This window comes from Marmota monax, unplaced genomic scaffold (assembly GCF_021218885.2).
Source record: "Marmota monax isolate L192 unplaced genomic scaffold, Marmota_monax_Labrador192_F-V1.1 WCK01_AAM20220418_F8-fsc00203, whole genome shotgun sequence".
In the NCBI taxonomy this organism is placed as follows: Eukaryota; Metazoa; Chordata; class Mammalia; order Rodentia; family Sciuridae; genus Marmota; species Marmota monax.
In genome coordinates, this window is record NW_026694787.1 from 2,722,064 (window position 1) to 2,738,933 (window position 16,870).

General features: G+C 37.4%; 1 protein-coding gene across 1 annotated transcript in view; it reads right to left on the reverse strand.

Moving 5' to 3' along the window:
* Nucleotides 1-16,870, reverse strand: part of Ppef1 (protein phosphatase with EF-hand domain 1) — a 136,702-nt gene that overhangs the window by 108,482 nt on the left and 11,350 nt on the right. Inside the window, exons 3-5 of the mRNA XM_046425837.2 lie at nucleotides 6,984-7,106; nucleotides 4,516-4,616; nucleotides 3,515-3,665 (exon numbers count right to left, since the gene is read on the reverse strand). The gene's annotated coding sequence lies outside the window, so the exon portion shown is untranslated. The remainder of the gene's footprint in view (nucleotides 1-3,514; nucleotides 3,666-4,515; nucleotides 4,617-6,983; nucleotides 7,107-16,870) is intronic.

A 16,870-nucleotide genomic window follows, 5' to 3' on the forward strand; every position in this document is an offset into this window, starting at 1 on the left:
AAGAAAGGGAAAACTAATATGAGTAAAATAAGGCTGGGAGTGTAGTGTAGTGGTAGAGTGAATGCTTAGTATGCCTGACACCCTGGATTCAATCCTCAGAACCAAAAATTAAAAATACAGCTGGACCCAATTCTTTTATGTATCAAATTAATTAACTCCCCTAAATTTTGGGTTATTTACAAATTTGATAGACATTTCTTTCATGTCTTTTTTTTTTTTATCTACATCATGGATAAAAAATGTTAAGGTCAAGTTCAAAGGCACAACAAGCCCTGTGGCACTCCATTCCAGATCATTCTTCAGGGTATATCCACTACATTCACAATGTCTGAGCATATTTATTCAGAAAGAAAAGGAAGAGGAAGAGGGAAGGAGGAGAAAGAAGAGTAAAAAAGGAAAAAGGAAGGGAATCAGTTTGGCATGATTTTTAATAAAAGAATCATAGACATTTAAAGGTGGGAAAGACCCTTAAAATTACCTACTATTTATACAAAATACAAGAAAGTAAAGCAATTTGCCTAATGTCAAATTTTGCTGCATATTGGGGAAATTTTTAAGCTCCTAATGCTCAGCTTTCACTTCATTAAATCAGAATATCTGGGGGGTTAAAAAATACTAATGCCAAGGTCCCACCCTCCAGAGATTCTGATGTAATTGGTATCAGGTGGGGATTGAACATCAAGATGTTGTTAAAGGTAACCAGATGATTCTAAAATACAGCAAAGTTTGACAATCTCTACAAGAGACAATGTTTTATCAAACCTATAATGTTGCCTAGTGATCATTTTTCCAGAAATGCTTTGACTCCATTCATTGGAAGCTGAATTTTTCCAGAGTTAGACTTAACAAGTCTCTGGCTTCTGGTATCTACTCTTCTCATTTTTGAAAATGGTATACTACTGACCCATTTTTGTGCTCAGGAATTTCTCAAAGGTCATCTACAGTACATTAGAGAACACATCTGCACATTCCTTCATCACTGCAGGTGTGGGTGAGGGGGTAAAATTCAAAGTCCAGGCTTTACTGATAATACTCAATTACAAAAATTCTGGAGGCCAAGAAATCTGCATTTAAAGTGCAATCTTGAGCTGGGGGTATAGCTCAGTGGTAGAACATTTGCCCAGAATGTGCAAGTTCCCAGCATCAATAAAAATATGTACAAGTAAATATATTTGTAAAATAAATTTATATATATATATATAAAGTGTACCCTTCAGGGTACTTTGATGCAGGCAGTCCCCATATCCCAGTTTGAGAAACACTGCCCTCCCACAGTATCCATATCTACCTTGGGCTTTGCTCCATGCTTATGCTATTTTTTTCTACCCCTTTCTATGAATCATTAGAGTTTGGCATTGAGTAAGCAACAAACACTGATTGGATAACAAACGTGATGTATCTTAATCTCAATGTCCTTTTTCCAGAAAAATAATGTATCTCCAAAGGCATTTGCTTCTCAGCTAATATAAACACATAGAATTCCATATATAAAATTCACTAGGAATTTTAAAAGCATCAAACTTGCATATGTTTCTGTTAGACTGTAAGCACCATGTGTAACTTTCTTTGTAAATACCCCTTGAACCTTTGGCACCTACACAGTGCCTTTTACATAACATATGTTTGACAAATACTGAATGAATAAATGAATAAAGAAATAAGTATTTCTAAGCCAGAGTCCTTTAGAAAACTAATTGCTAAAAGTCATTATTTTTTTAAATTTTTTAATTTATTTTTTAGTTTCAGGTGGACACAATATCTTTATTTTATATTTATGTGGTGCTGAGGATTGAACCCAGTGCCCCATGCATGCTGGGCAAGCGCTCTTCCACTGAGCCACAACCCCAGCCCCTAAAAGTCATTATTAGTGTATCATTTTTGCATTCTTTTTTAAAGCAAATTTTAAAATCATGTTGGAAATGATAATTGTTCTAGAATTCTTTGGTTGTCTATTAGAAAAAAATAATTGGCTATTAGAACTTTTATATTATTATTGTGTCATTTTTTTATACTGTTTTTCTTTCTCAGGTAACAGGAGAGAGAGATCTCACCAAAACATGAAAAACATCTGGTGCCACTTACCACTCCCACATGCTACCCAACCTAGACCTTGAAGCAGAGGGGAGAGGAAAGCAGGTTTGTGAGCAGTGTTTGTGGCATCCTTGGGAACACTTATGGCTGACTATGAAGCTAATAAAGATGACTTGGGGATTTTCCATGACTTGGAAAAACCTAAGCTTCTTCCATTTCCACACTCCACCAGCATCAAGGAGAGGACTTAGTACAGCAATCAAAGTCTCTGAAAAAGTGATTCCTCCTGCAAGGGGTTCTCAGGCTCAAAAGGTTGATGTCCTGGTCACATAAACCACTGGGTGGATTGTGGCAAAAACAGCTTGAAAGCTGCCCAGTGCTTCTGCCCTTTCTGATATATATCAAAGATGATTTTAAGAGTAAACATAAATTAGTGACTCATCATCAGCACTCAACGTACAATCTGCAAAAGGACAGGTTTCTACCAAAAGGTTGGGCTTCTACTAAAAGGTTTTTACTGTGGGCCGATGGGTGGACAGGAAGGAGACCCGAGAGTGGAACTGTTTGACATTTCATCTCATCCTAACCACTTTCATTTTCAAAGCTGAAAACACAAGGAAAGAACAAAAGATGGCCCTTGGAGCCAGCCCACCCTTTACCACTGAGCATTCTTGAAGTGTAAGCCCAGCTTCCCTAAGATGTTCTTATTCATTCTTAACATTATTTTATTTCTACGTGGATCTCTATACAACTCCCACACCTTGGCTCAGCTACCCTGACTGTGCATGAATCTACCTCTGGCAATATTCTAGATGTTAACTGGGTAGCTCTCCATGCCAGAAATCCAGCTTTTCCTAGAGATGTTAGCTTTTGTGAGAAATTCCTACTCAAGCTCTGACCCTGAGGAACTCAAATCCAGAATCCACCATCATTTATCTGGCTCCCCCACCATCACCACACTACCATACTACCACAATGGGAGTTAAGTAGGCAGTTATAATTCTTCCTCCTTGAACTCTAGACACTAGCATGGAGAATTGACACCTTGTCAGGCTCACTCTACTTCTGATATGATTATAATCATGAAGTATCTTAACCTAGAGCCAGGTTTTCCAAAGTGTGTTTGTGTTTGTCTGTTCATCAATGTGGTTTATTATTCTAAGAATAAGGAAAAAAAAAAAAAAAAGTTCCACCATGAGAAAAAAGTAGTGTTTAACAAGTTTTTTGTTTTTTTTTTTTTTTTTTAACTGCAGGATTTCTCAGAGCCTTCAATAGATTAATGTGCATTGGGAATCTTTAAGAGCGAGCTGACAACTAGGAGGGGACCCTTTTGAGGTAACCATTTCAAGAACAACTGTTGTTCCTAACTGTCTAATGTTAGTTCAGTAGAGCCTTGGATTTAGAAAGGACTGAAGTTTAAATTCTCAGCTTGTCATGAATTCCTCTGCACCTCAGTTTCTTCTTAAGAGATAAAAGTGCATACCTTACTGACTTGAACAAAGAGCAACTCTTCTTAGCAGACAGGTTAGCAGGGGCCATGCATGGGTGGGAATCCGCTGTGTTTACTCAAGTTTCCTTCAGAATGCTTCGCTTGGGGCCTCCCAGAGACCACACCCCTTGAATGTCTGTAGGCTCTAGAATAAATGAAGATTCACAAAGAAATGCCCCACCCTCAGAGCTGCAAGATCTGAAATAATGCTACACCAGTAATAACAATAAGAGTTAAAATCACTACCATTTATTAAGGGACTATTATGCACCCAGCACAGTAGGTGCTTTATATTTCTATTATTCTAGTAAATCTTCATAGCAAACCTTCAAGGTAGCATCATCACCCCCATATTACAAATGAAGAAACTAAGGCTCAGATACTAAATATCATACTCCCTGGCACAGATGATTAGTGGCAAAACTGAGGATTCCCCTATTTAACCATTAAAAAACAAAAATGCCTGCCCACTTAAAGGCATGTATGCCTCACTTTCAGGATCCAGTCTGTGTTACAACTAAATCACTGGAGAGAATTCTTAAACACTGCAACAAATTCTTTTCCATTTCTTACAAAGAAATAAAAACCCTGTGGTCCTCTATTAAAAGAGGCCAAAGGAGCTAAGGAAGCTTTCTAAATATGAAGTTGTATAGTAGAGTGTGGATAATACTCCATGAAGGATCTACTTACAAGTGTTTCTCAAAGTGTCGCTTGCCTCATTTTTTAGCTCTCATCACCTAAGTTATTCCAAATATCAAATTTATTTGAAACAGGCCACAACCCTTCAGATTGCAAAGTCATCTGTATACCTTTTTTAAATAACAATTGATTTACAATCAGCATTTCTGAGAAAAATCATCCTAAGAAATTGCAAAACAATAAATATACTCCAATGAGTATACATTCCCTTTCATTTTCACATGATAAATGTTTATCATGTAGAATACAGTCATGTAGAATTAGCCCATAATGTCTAACAACAAATAACATCTTACCTGGGTCTTTTGCTTGGCCACTGCAAAGGTTTTCCTCACTCCAGGTGTTTCAGGAGAAACAAAGATGAGAAAAAGTCTTCTCTATGAGAGAACACAGAGGTCTGAAAGAAAAGAGTTATAATTTTCAGATCTCTCTGGAGCACCACACACACACACACCAGAGAGAGCTCTTGCTTAAATAAACACACACACACACACATAAACAGAGAAATCACTAGAACAGTGCCAATCTGACTTGACTTTCAGCCTGGAAGGCAAGCCCAAAGTCACAGATTCAGGAAAGGCTGAGCTATCTTGTGAGCTGCAGCTGTCTGCCCCAACCCTTCTCTGTTCCTGGCCTGGATATAAAGAGATGTGCTCAAGTAATGGGCTGCGATATCAGTGGTCACATGATTGCTTCTAAGGGGACCAGACTCTGTTCAGGCAGGACCAGGCTGCTGTTTGCAGAAATATTCCATATCGGTACAAGTAGAAAAGAGAAGTTCAGTAAATAAAGGCAGAAAAGCATTCTTTAGATCAACTGCAGATGATTTTTGGAAAACACTGTAATAACCTGCGTACAATTAAGAGAAAGTGGGAAAATGAAACATTCTTTCTAAGGGCTAGAAAGACATACATTTAAAGGAGTTGCAGTTAGAGCACTGCAAACTAGTTCATATGACATGTGTATTTGCCCAGCTGTCCAATTCTTCTTATTGGAGAACCTATCTATGAAAGGGAGATTCACCTCCTCTCATTGGCAGAAAAGAAAATGAAAGTTGACCTGTAGTTTTTCTGAGTTTCGGAAAGAAAAAAAGGAAGATACATCTGAAAACTCAAAGTGATGAATTCAGTAATGGATGCCAACAACCACAATTTGGCTATCTGTTAAAGCAATTCAGGGATGGGCTTATTCTCAGAGTCTCATGCTGACTGTAGCCACACTGTTAGCAATTTTCCTCCCAAACTTCCTAGCTGGTTACACGGCATATGCAGCTTCAAGCTTACTGTTCTCAGGCTTCACCAACCGGGATTTACAGGACTCTAGCCATGGCCGTTTCATAACCCCACCCAAGCTGCTCTTTAGCTTTAGCTGCTCTTTAGTCTTTCTGCAATTGAGAGTCATAGAGGACTAGCAAAATGGTTACCTAGTTTACTACTTAATCTAATGGAGTTCCTTTAAAAATAACTGGAAAGGCAGCTTTGGGCTTCTGTACTTTATTAGCATATTAAATATTACCAGAGGGCCTCATTATGAGGCAATACAACCGTTCAGGTTTCCATGGCAGGGACACTAAGATGAGAATCTGATGAGGCTGCCACATGCTTTGTAAATGATAGCATAATTACCCAGGCCTCTGAAAAAATAGTGGACAATGCAGCTCTATGGCTAGATTTCCAAACACATGTTCAATTCACAGTCATTAAATGATGGCTAGGTCTAAATGCAGTTGTTCAAATGTCACCTTCTCTATGTGAAGCCTTTCCTGAATCACCAAAAGGGAATTAGTCATTCTGTCTCCTGGATCTCAAAGCCATGCATGTGTCCAATTATAAAGTCTCCCAAAATGTGCTGTAATTTGCCCTTTTACATGTTAAATCCTAAGGGAAAGAACCCATTCCATTCCTCTTGGCATCCTCAGCTCCAGATGCATAAGATCACCAAATATTTGTTTAATCACAGAAAGAAAAGAAAGGAGGGAAAGAACCTGGGATTTAGGTGATTATTTTTTTAATATGTTTTTAGTCCATCTAAAATACCTTTGTTTTATTTAGTTTTACATGGTGCTGAGGATCGAACCCAGTGCCTCACATGCATTAGGCAAGCGCTCTACCACCGAGCCACAACCCCAACCCTTAGAATATTTTAATAGTCAATTTCTGAACTATGAATTAGATTAGCAAATTGTATCAATTTAGAATTCTTAAAATTAAAATTCTAAATTCTTAAAATTTAGAATCTGGCCAGGTGTGGTGGTGTACACCTATAATCCCAGCTATTGGGGAGGCTGAGGCAAATCAAGTTCAAAGCCAGCCTGGGCAACTTAGCAAGACCCTATCTCAAAATAAAAAATAAAAAGGGGCTAGGGATATGGCTCAGTGATAGAGTGCCCGCCCTTGGGTTTTAAAAAAAAAAAAATACTTAGAATCTGCTTTGAATGAATAGCGTTACTTTTTTCTATTATACAAAGAACACTGAAACATTACTTTGAGTACCATATTGGAGTCCTACAGCCAGCCTCTAATTGCTAAATACACCAACACTGATATATATGAATAAATCACAATAATGCTAATAACACTAATTAAGCACTAATTGAGCACTTACAATGTTCTAGACTTATTAATTTGACATGTTAATCTTAGTTAATCCACATACTAGCATATGAAGTATACACTACTCACATGCTAGGAACAATAGGCCAAAGTCAAATAACAAATGAAAGACAGAGCTGGGATTTGAAACCAGCACTTTGACTCTAAAATACCTGCTTATGATCACTGCACCATACTGTCTGGATCAGCACCTTGTGCGTTTGCAAAACTGAGGTTTTTGTTTCTTGGATGTTCTTTGACTTTCCTGCAGTTAAGCGGGAATGTGTTCTCCCAATCTGAGAAAAGAAAAAACAAACAGGCAAAAATCATGTTTACAATTCTAAACCCACTCATTAACAATAAATTTGTTCCCCTAACAGTCAAGGTATGTCAATATATTTCTTAATGGGCATATCATCATATGAAAACAGCTGACAGGAAAGGTAAGAAACCAATTTCCCCTTGGAAAAGGCATGGTAATACCAAATCATCCTTGACTAAGATGCCTTATGTTCTTTCATTTAACAAATATTCACTGAGCTGTGCTGACGGAAGGGACACAAAAGGTGAACAAAATACACATGACTGGGTGAGGCAAACACAGAGGTAAATAAGAAATAGTAATAAATTACAAATTAAAATCTGTCTCCCCTATTAGACTATAAGCTCCAGGTACCCATAACAGCACCTGGCACATAAGAAATATTTATTACATAAATAAATAAAAGCAAAACAGTAATGTATGACAGTATGACAGGTGAAAAATACTATGGGAGCCCAGAGAAAGAGTTCTATTCTAGAAAGGGAAATGAGAGAAGGTTTTTTCTAAAAGAAATGACCCACAAATCTTATGACTGGGGGCTGGGGTCATGGTTTAGTGGTAGAGCGCTTGCCTAACACATGTGAGGCCCTGGATTCGATCCTCAGCACCACATAAAAATAAAATAAAGGTATTGTGTCCATCTACAACTAAAAATATTTTTAAAGCCAAAACAAAACAACAACAACAACAAAAAAAAAAAAAAACCTTATGATTGAACTAACATTATCCAGAAGAAAAGACAAGGGCAAAAAGAAGGTAATATTATGAACATACATATTCTACTATACTTAACAAGGATGTGAAATAAGAGTAGAACTAAAAATCAGAATGAACTGCAACCCTAATGATCATGCTGCAATTAGAGTGGATAGAGAAAGATGCCTGTCAAGAATGAAAAATGGGGGCTGGGGATGTGGCTCAAGTGGCAGCGTGCTTGCCTAGCATGCATGAGGCACTGGGTTCAATTCTCAGCACCATATAAAAATAAAATATGGTGTCCACCTAAAAAACTAAAAATATTTTAAAAAATGAAAAAGGCTGCTTTTTTCCACCTCTGCAGGCTTCCTCTTCCTTTGCTGCCTCCCTTTTCTATTTCCACTATGCCACTCCTTTGTCTTCATCTTCCAAATAAACTTCCTGCCCTGTAATGCTTGCTTCAGGCTCTGCTACTGAGGAAACCCAAGCCAGGACACTTGATTAGTCCATGAAGTAAGAAACTATGGAAAGACAGAGGAATTCAGAGAAGTCTACCTACCTCATAAGGAGGAAACACCACATCACAGGCAAAGTTTTCCTATTTCACAAGCTTCCTGGAACTGGCCACAGTTCCAATTTCTGCCAAGGTAAAGTACTTCTAATGGGCAGCTCCTAGTATCTATCATAACACACCCTAAGAAGTATGCTAGAATTAGATGCAGTAGCCAGACTGGAGAGTAGACTGAGATAACAGCAATATGCATTTATACTTGGTGGGGGTTACTTAAGGAGTCTGCCCATTCGTGGCCCCTGGTAGCAGAATGTTCAAAGCACCAGACAGGACTGGTCTCCCAGCTATGGCAACTTTCAGCTAGCCTTCCAGTGCCGAGGCCAATGGTAAACAATAACAAATCACTACTTCTTAAATTATGATAGTCTCCAAAACTGGGCACTTGCCTGGCAGCAGATGTACAGAGATCTACAGGGAAGCAGAAAACATTAGAACTTATATTTTTATCTGTTTTCTTATTCTTATTAATTTTTCTATTTCTAATGTATATTTAATCATGTATACAATGAGTTCAGTAGTATTGGCTATAAATAATCAAATATACTAGGGGTCCATTCTCAAAAAAAATTTTACTGTGAGGAGCTCATGGTCCCCAAATTTCAAAGAACCCTGATTGAAAGAGACCATTCCTTTCAAAAGAGAAGAAAGGAACACAAAGTAATTTTACACTTAAACAAATAGAAAAGATTAAGCAGATCTCCAAGGATAAGGTCTGAGTATTGAAAAATCACATTAAGTAAGAGAAAAGAGAGGCCAGATTTGGCAAACCATAGGAAGTCATTAAGAGAAATCAAAGGTAGGTTAGGAGTCACTATCAGGTGGAAGAAATTCATAAAGGTCAGTACTGGCCAGAATTGTTCATTGGGGTCACCTGGTCAGCAGCCATAGTAACAGGATGAAATAGCTGTCATGTTTTTAAGTACAGAAGTTCAGTTTTAAAAGGATCCTTCTTAGATACAAAAGTTAAGCCTTCTTTTGTTGCGATTTAATAAATAAAAGATTAGTAGATATCAAAATTTCAATTATGACCACTTAATCTAACCCTTAGTTCTAGATGGCTTGCATTTTAAAAAATAATTTCACCTTAAATTAACACTGGATGTTCATAAATCAAATTTTAAAAAGTTTCCCAGTGGGCTGGAGGTATAGCTCAGTGGTAGAGCACTTGCCTAACATGTGCTAAACCATGGATTTCATCCAGAGTGTTTCAGTCTGGATAAAATGGAATAAGGACATTCTGCCCGTTCAACCCTGTTTCTCCCATGGAATGATGCTATCAACCCAGGCAGAATCCATGAAGCAGCCATTTAAGGACTGTAGCAGGCAGACTCTAAGATGCCCCCAGTAATCCCCACACCTCCTGGTTGACTTATGCCCTATGTGATCCCCCTTCCTTTGAATGTGGGCTGAATCTAGTGACTTGCTTCTACTCAATAGAATATGGCGATGTTGTTGAGATGTCACTTCTATGACTAGATTTTAAAAGATTGTGACTTTCCTTCTTCCTAATAGACTCTATTGCCTTTGCAACTTGTTTTATATGAAGTAAGCTGCCGTGTTTGAGGGGCCCATAAAGACTGGGGGAAAGCCAACAAGGATCTAATTAAGGTCCTCAGTCAAACAGATTATGAGGGACTGAATCCTGCTGACAACCACGAGCTTAGAAGTGGATCCCTCCCAGTCAAGCCTTCAGATGGCTATAGTCCAGCCAACTCCCTTAACTGCAGCAGCTCAAAACAGATCCTAAAGGTGGCCCAAGCAAACTAGGCCTGGGTTCCTACACTGCAGAAACCATGAGATCATAAAAGTATATTGTTTTAAGTCACTAAAATTTTTGTTAATCTGTTACATAGCAATAAATAAGCAACGTGAGGACTCCAAAAAGTAAATAGTAGAAGGTAGAGTAAAAGAACATCAGAATTTGAAGTACTGCTGAAGTGGTAGTAAGTTTACATTTTTTTCCCCTTCAGTTCAAGGAAGCAGAAATTCAAATTAGAACCACAATAAGATATCACTATTCACCTGCAGCATGCTTAAATTAAGGGGAAAAAATACTAATAATACCTATTGCTGGCTAGAATGGAGAGCAACTAGAAATCTAATACCTTGCTAGCAGAAATGCAAAGTGGTACAGCTTCTCTGAAAAAGAGTTCAATAGTTTCTTATAAAGTTGAATATATACTTACCATATGACAACAATCCTACTCCTGGATAGTTACTCTAGAGAAATGGATTTCTCTGTTTACACAAAAACCTATATACAGGTTCACAGGGTAAATATGGAAAACAGTCCAGATGTCCTTCAATGAGTGAATGGATACATAAACTGTGGGACATTCACACAATGGAATACTATGTAGTAATAAAAATAAATGAACTGCTGATACACACAAGCTGGATAGATCTCAAGGGTATTATACTGAGTGAAAGAAGACATGCTTAAAAGGTTAGACATTTCTATAACATTTCCAAAAAGACAAAACTATAGTGATGGAAAACTGATTGGTGGCTGTCAAAGGGTTTATGGTTAGGGGAGGAGAGATGACTATATCTGATTATGGTGATAGTTACAGTTACACTAATCTATCTGTTAAAATTCACAGAACTATAATACAACAACAATTGTTTTGTATGCTAATTTTTAAAAGTTTTTTTTAGTTGTAGATGGACACAATATCTTTATTTATTTATTTATTTTTATGTGGTGCTGAGGATCGAACCCAGTGCCTCACACATGCCAAGCAAATGCTCTACCACTGAGCTACAGCCCCAGCCCTTGTATGCTAATCTTAAAGTGCTTTTTTTTTTTTTTTTTAACTTCATAGAGCTAGCTCTGGTTTAGTGTCTTTAGGTCTACAGATACTAGAATCCCTATAGGCTGACTTTGACTACCAATGACCTTCCTAAATCACAACCAGCAGCAATATCTTCTGCTATAAGCTCAGAGTACTAAGGAAAACACTTGCTCTTTCCTCTGTCTTCTGTTTTAATTTTCTATTCATGGGCAAAACTCAAAAACAGAGATCCCAGTCAGAAGGTGCTGCCCATCCATTCTTTACTCAACAGATACTTGCTGAGCATGTTCCAGCTACAAGGCAAAGAGATAATGATGAATAATTATGATTCATTCCCCTACCAGGTTCACAGTATGATGAAGAACATAAGCATATACACAAATAATTTCAAGACAGGAGATATAGACTCAGAAATATGCTCACATACTACTGGAGTCCAGAAAAAATTAGCTTTACCTGAGAAAGCCAGGAAATATTTCATAAGGCATATAAGGCAAAGAAAGTCATCCCTGGAAACACAAGAGCATTTTATATTTTAGGAATGTTTTCTGAAATGGGGGACAGAGGATATATAGAGCAGAGGTTGGAGATATAAACCTGGAGAGGTAGGTTATTACCAACTGTGAATGTTCTTATAAATCACAACAAAGAATTTGGACTTTAACCTATCAATCAGGGAAGGTAATTCCAAAATGTTTATTGGGCTGGGGCAGATAACAGAAATGAAAAAAAATCAACCTGGGTAGAAACTATGGGACACTATGGAGAGTTTTTATCTAAATGAGGCAGCTGTTACTTAATGGTAGCTCTCTCAGGCTGCCATCCAGAGATCCTGGCCCATTGTTGCCTGATGCAATCTTCCAAGAGAATCTAAACATGTTTTATGTATGATCTTATTTTTAAATGTTTGCAAGAGTATATTTCAGCAAATTTAAGATGCTATCGATTATAGGGTACATCATTATTTTATGTACTAGACATAAAATAACCACCACTAACCAAACTGTGGCACTCTGTCAATTTTAAGACATATCACCCAATCAGAAATGCTAAAATGTGGGAAGGAAAATGTGCCTCTTAGAATCAATGAAATATAGTAACTCTCATTTTCTCAAAACATTGCATGGATTCAGTATGAAGCCACCAGATTGCAAACTCTGTTTAAGTGAAAGGAAGCCTGAAGGTAATCAGATGAGATTCAAGCTGTAGTAAGTTCTCTGTGGGGCTGTCTGGTGATAAATTGAGAAAAAGCTGGCAACAGAATACTAATGGGAGTTTCCCACAATAATCTAGGTGATAGATGGTAAGGGTTGAATTAAAAATCAGAGCAGTCAGAATGGAGAAGAGGGAAATAATTTAATGTAACAACTCCTACAAGTCTCAGACTGGGCATGGGGAGTGAGGGAGATACAGTCATTAAGGAGGATTCCAAGGTTTCCAGTTCAAAAAAACAGATGGATTGTTTATTCAACAATACTTACTGGGTATGTACCATGTGCCAAACACTCTGCTAGGTGCTGGGGGTACAGTGGTGTACCAGACAGACATGGTCCCTGCCTTCTTGTAATTAACAGTTTAGGAGGTAATGCCATTGAATGCAGTAGGGTATTAAAGGATACAAGAGTACCACACAAAGAGAGACAATCATGTTTATGGTGGAGAAAATAACAGTTAGGGGTATGCTAAATTTGAGTGACTGTGAAATCTCACTATTGAAATGTCTCATAGGCAGTAGAAGCCTGGGTTTAGAGCCCAGGAAATAAATCAGGTCTGGAGAGTCAGATTAAGAAAGCCATCAAGTTACCAATAATAGCTGAAGTGATTAGAGAAGATAAAACAGCCAGGGAGAGCTCAGAGGGTAAGAAGTGCCATAGGAGCAAAAGCAGAACACTGGAGAACTGAGACATTAAAGATAATGAGAAGAGGAAGACGCAAACAAGGAGGCCAACAAAGAAGCAATTTGGAAAGTAAGAGGCTGAGGAAAACAGGGATCTTTAAATCAAGAGTGACTCTCATTACCATGTAATCCACATCTGCCTTTACATATAACTCCACACAAAAGTAATTTATTTTGGTAATGTACAATTCAGATTTTCAAAGTCTATGGGTATTTTGCATGAACTCCAAATAGGTTTATCAGAACTCCTCCTTATTTAGAGAGCTATGATATTTTTAAGTATAGCCACAATCTGTTCCTTTATCTTATAAGCACTTGGATTTTATATGTATCTCAGTTTGACATCTAGCATATGAGTCAATGCCAGAGTGATGGTAATTCCTTATTTCTTCCTATTTTCCTTCTGCATGAGCTATAGCCTACCATTTCAAGACAAAAGTAAAACTAAGAATATATGTTGATGCAAGGACCTCTCGTGTCAAAGTACTGGGCATTGGGCAAAATGGATCTAGGCAACACAATGAAGAAGTCACATTATAAGATCATGAGGTTCTTGACCCAGATCCCTGTAACAGGTGAACCCATGATGTGGAAAGATACTCTGGTCCTGCACACTTATTCAGAAAGGCCCTCAGAAATCTCCAATTTATAGGAGAGGAAAACCAGGCCTAGAGTAGTTAGGTGGGCTCCCCAAAATCAGTCTTGTGACTGGCAGCCAGTACTCTTCATTACGTCAAGGTGGCCTGACTCTATCCTGCATATAATAATAATAATAATAATAATAATAATAATAATAAATGTCATACATTAAACAAAGTCCACAAAAGTTGGGCCAAACAAATCAAATAGGAAGCAAGTTAACTTTCAACCTTATAGTCCCATGAGCTCACTCACTGCATCTAGTCCATTAAGTGCTCTTACCCTTCCCTCTAGGTTTTATCAGTTCCACACAGGCTCAGGAAAACAGATCATCTTCCTAGATCTTCATTTTTCTGGTTGCTGAATCTTTCAGCCTGACCTGCAGGCTCAGGACACAACCCATCATCACCCTTATAGGTCTTACTTAAAGAGGTTCCCTTAGCTTCATCTGGAATGTTTCAGAAGTAGATTCTAGAATGATTCTTCAATAGGTTGTCTTGGTAACAACAATGTAAGATGCAAATATGCTAGTACCTGCTAAATGAAGGTGGGCAACACAACCCCAATGAGATAACCACTTTTTGCTTTTTAAAAAGGTAGATTCTAGGTGCTTCAAGTTTTCTTTTGGCCACAACCACCTCCCCGTTAACTATTTGTGTGTTCATGAACATAGAAAATAAAAAATAATTTGTTTCTTAGAAGAATGTCAAGACTATTAGCTAAAACAAGGCCTAAGAAAGATTCATGGCTTTCTTTTCAAAACCCTCTTTTGGGGCTGGGGATGTAGCTCAAGTGCTAGTGTACTAGCCTGGCATGCGTGAGGCCCTGGGTTTGATTCTCAGCACCAAATAAATTTTTTTTTTTTTTAAGAGAGAGAGAGGAGAGAGAGAGAGAGAGAGAGAGAGAGAGAGAGAACTTTAGTATTTATTTATTTTTTTTTTAGTTATGGGCGGACACAACATCTTTGTTTGTATGTGGTGCTGAGGATCGAACCCGGGCCGCATGCAGGCCAGGCGAGCACACTACCGCTTGAGCCACATCCCCAGCCCCAAATAAAAATTTTTAAAAAAGATATTGTGTCCACCTAAACCTAAAAAATTAAATATTTTTTTAAAAACCCTTTTTACCATTGTCTTAAATGAGATAGTAAGCTTATGGTGAAGTCTTTGGGAAAGTTTTTAAAGCATTTTCTTCTAGAGCACTTATTCTTGTCTTGGTTTCATCCATATATTCATTCAACAAATATCTTGAGCATCTATTATATATTGGGTACTGCTCTATACCCTGGGAATATTTCAATTAATAAAACTGACAAGTCCCTTCCCGCTTGAAATTTACAGCCTGGTAGGGAAAATAAATTCATACATACATAAATACATATATACACACACACATACACACATGTAAAATAATCATAAAAAATAAATGTGAAATAATAAAGAACAAGTATGTGTATTGTGGGAGTAAGTCAGAAAATCAAGCAAAGAGTTCTCTAAGGAAGTCTTCTTTGAACCTGACATCTGGAGGATGAACAGGATTAATTAGGTGAAGGTGTTGATAGAAGGATGGAGTCAAGTACACACTTAAGCTTAGGCTTCTGACCTGGAGTAGATAAATGGAGTCTATGATTTGAGGTCTTTCAGAGGAGAATCTAGGTTTAATAAGGTCTTAGTTTACTGAAGTTGAAGTTCTTATTTTTACTAGTAAAAATAATGTTACTACCAAACACAACAAATCTGTTACTACCAAACACAACTCCTATTTTTACTTAGAAAAAGTGCACAATCTTAGCTAGGTATGGTGGTGTATGCCTTTAATCCCAGGGACTTGGTAGGCTGAGGCAGAAGGATCACACGTTGGAGGCCAGCCTCAGCAATTTAGCGAGGTCCTAAGCAACTTAGTGAGAACTTGTCTCAAAATTAAAAAGGGCTGGGGATGTAGCTCACTGGAGCACCCCTAGGTTCAAACCTCAATAAAATAAACCAAAAAAAGTACATAATCTGAGTCTTTTACAATTCGTTTACATGAAACTGTCTTAAAAAGTAATTTTACAATTCATTTACATGAAACTGTCTTAAAAAATAATTTTTACACTTTAGTGTGCTTATAAATCACAGAACCCTGGGCCCAATTCTTATAGGTTCTGATTCAGTAGGTCTGGGGTTGGGCCTGGGACTTTGTATTTAGCTGTCCCAGGTGATGTGAAACATACTTTGGCACTTCTCTACAACCTAATACAGGTTTTCATTTTGCTTAATCTTTTTCAATTCATTCTTTCATGACTTTTTTTTTTTTTTGGGGGGGGGGGGCAGTGCCAGAGATTGAACCTAGGAGTACTCTGTCACTGAGCTACATCCCCAGGCTTGTTTTATGAATTTTGAAGTCAAACTATATTCTACAATGTCCTTGTGATTTTTATGGTCTACACTCAGTAATATCACCAAAACAATGTTGTGATATACAAATAAAGCAAGGCCATAAGCTAAAGCTTTCAAATATTTGGAAAGAATGAGAAAAATAACTATTATAAGCCAACTGAGGTATTTATAATAAAACAAAATGTCACTAATTTACCCAGTGAGGTGAACTGTTATTCTTACCTAGTGAAAAGACCAATTTACAAAAAGAAAAGTAACATAAATCAATCTGATGTAACTCATTAAAATAAATTTTTATATGCCTTATGACTCTTTAACAAGGTAATGACAGCTATTTGTAATTAACATTTTCATTTTCTGATAAAGCTCTAGATTTTATGTTATGTGAGATAAAAATCACCTCCCTTTCAAATCTGTTACTACCAAATACAACTCCTATTGAAATGCCACATTCCTTCTGGTGTGGCTACTTAAAAAGAACACTATGGAAACAAGTTGGTTAGAGATCAAATATTTTTCTAGATTATTTTTCCTGAGAAGGTCATAAAGTTTATATAGTGCCTAGAGCAAAATACTGTCATTTTTTAAAATTAAAAATTAAGTCCTCTGTGCACATTAATAATAGGAAGATTATGAAAGGGAACCAGGCTAGGCTCCCTTGCAGTTAAGGGTGATCATGTAGCATAGTTCTGGCCATTGAGCTATAACCAGAAATCTACTGCTAAGGCTTCCAGAAAACACATTTCCTGATAAAAAGGAAAA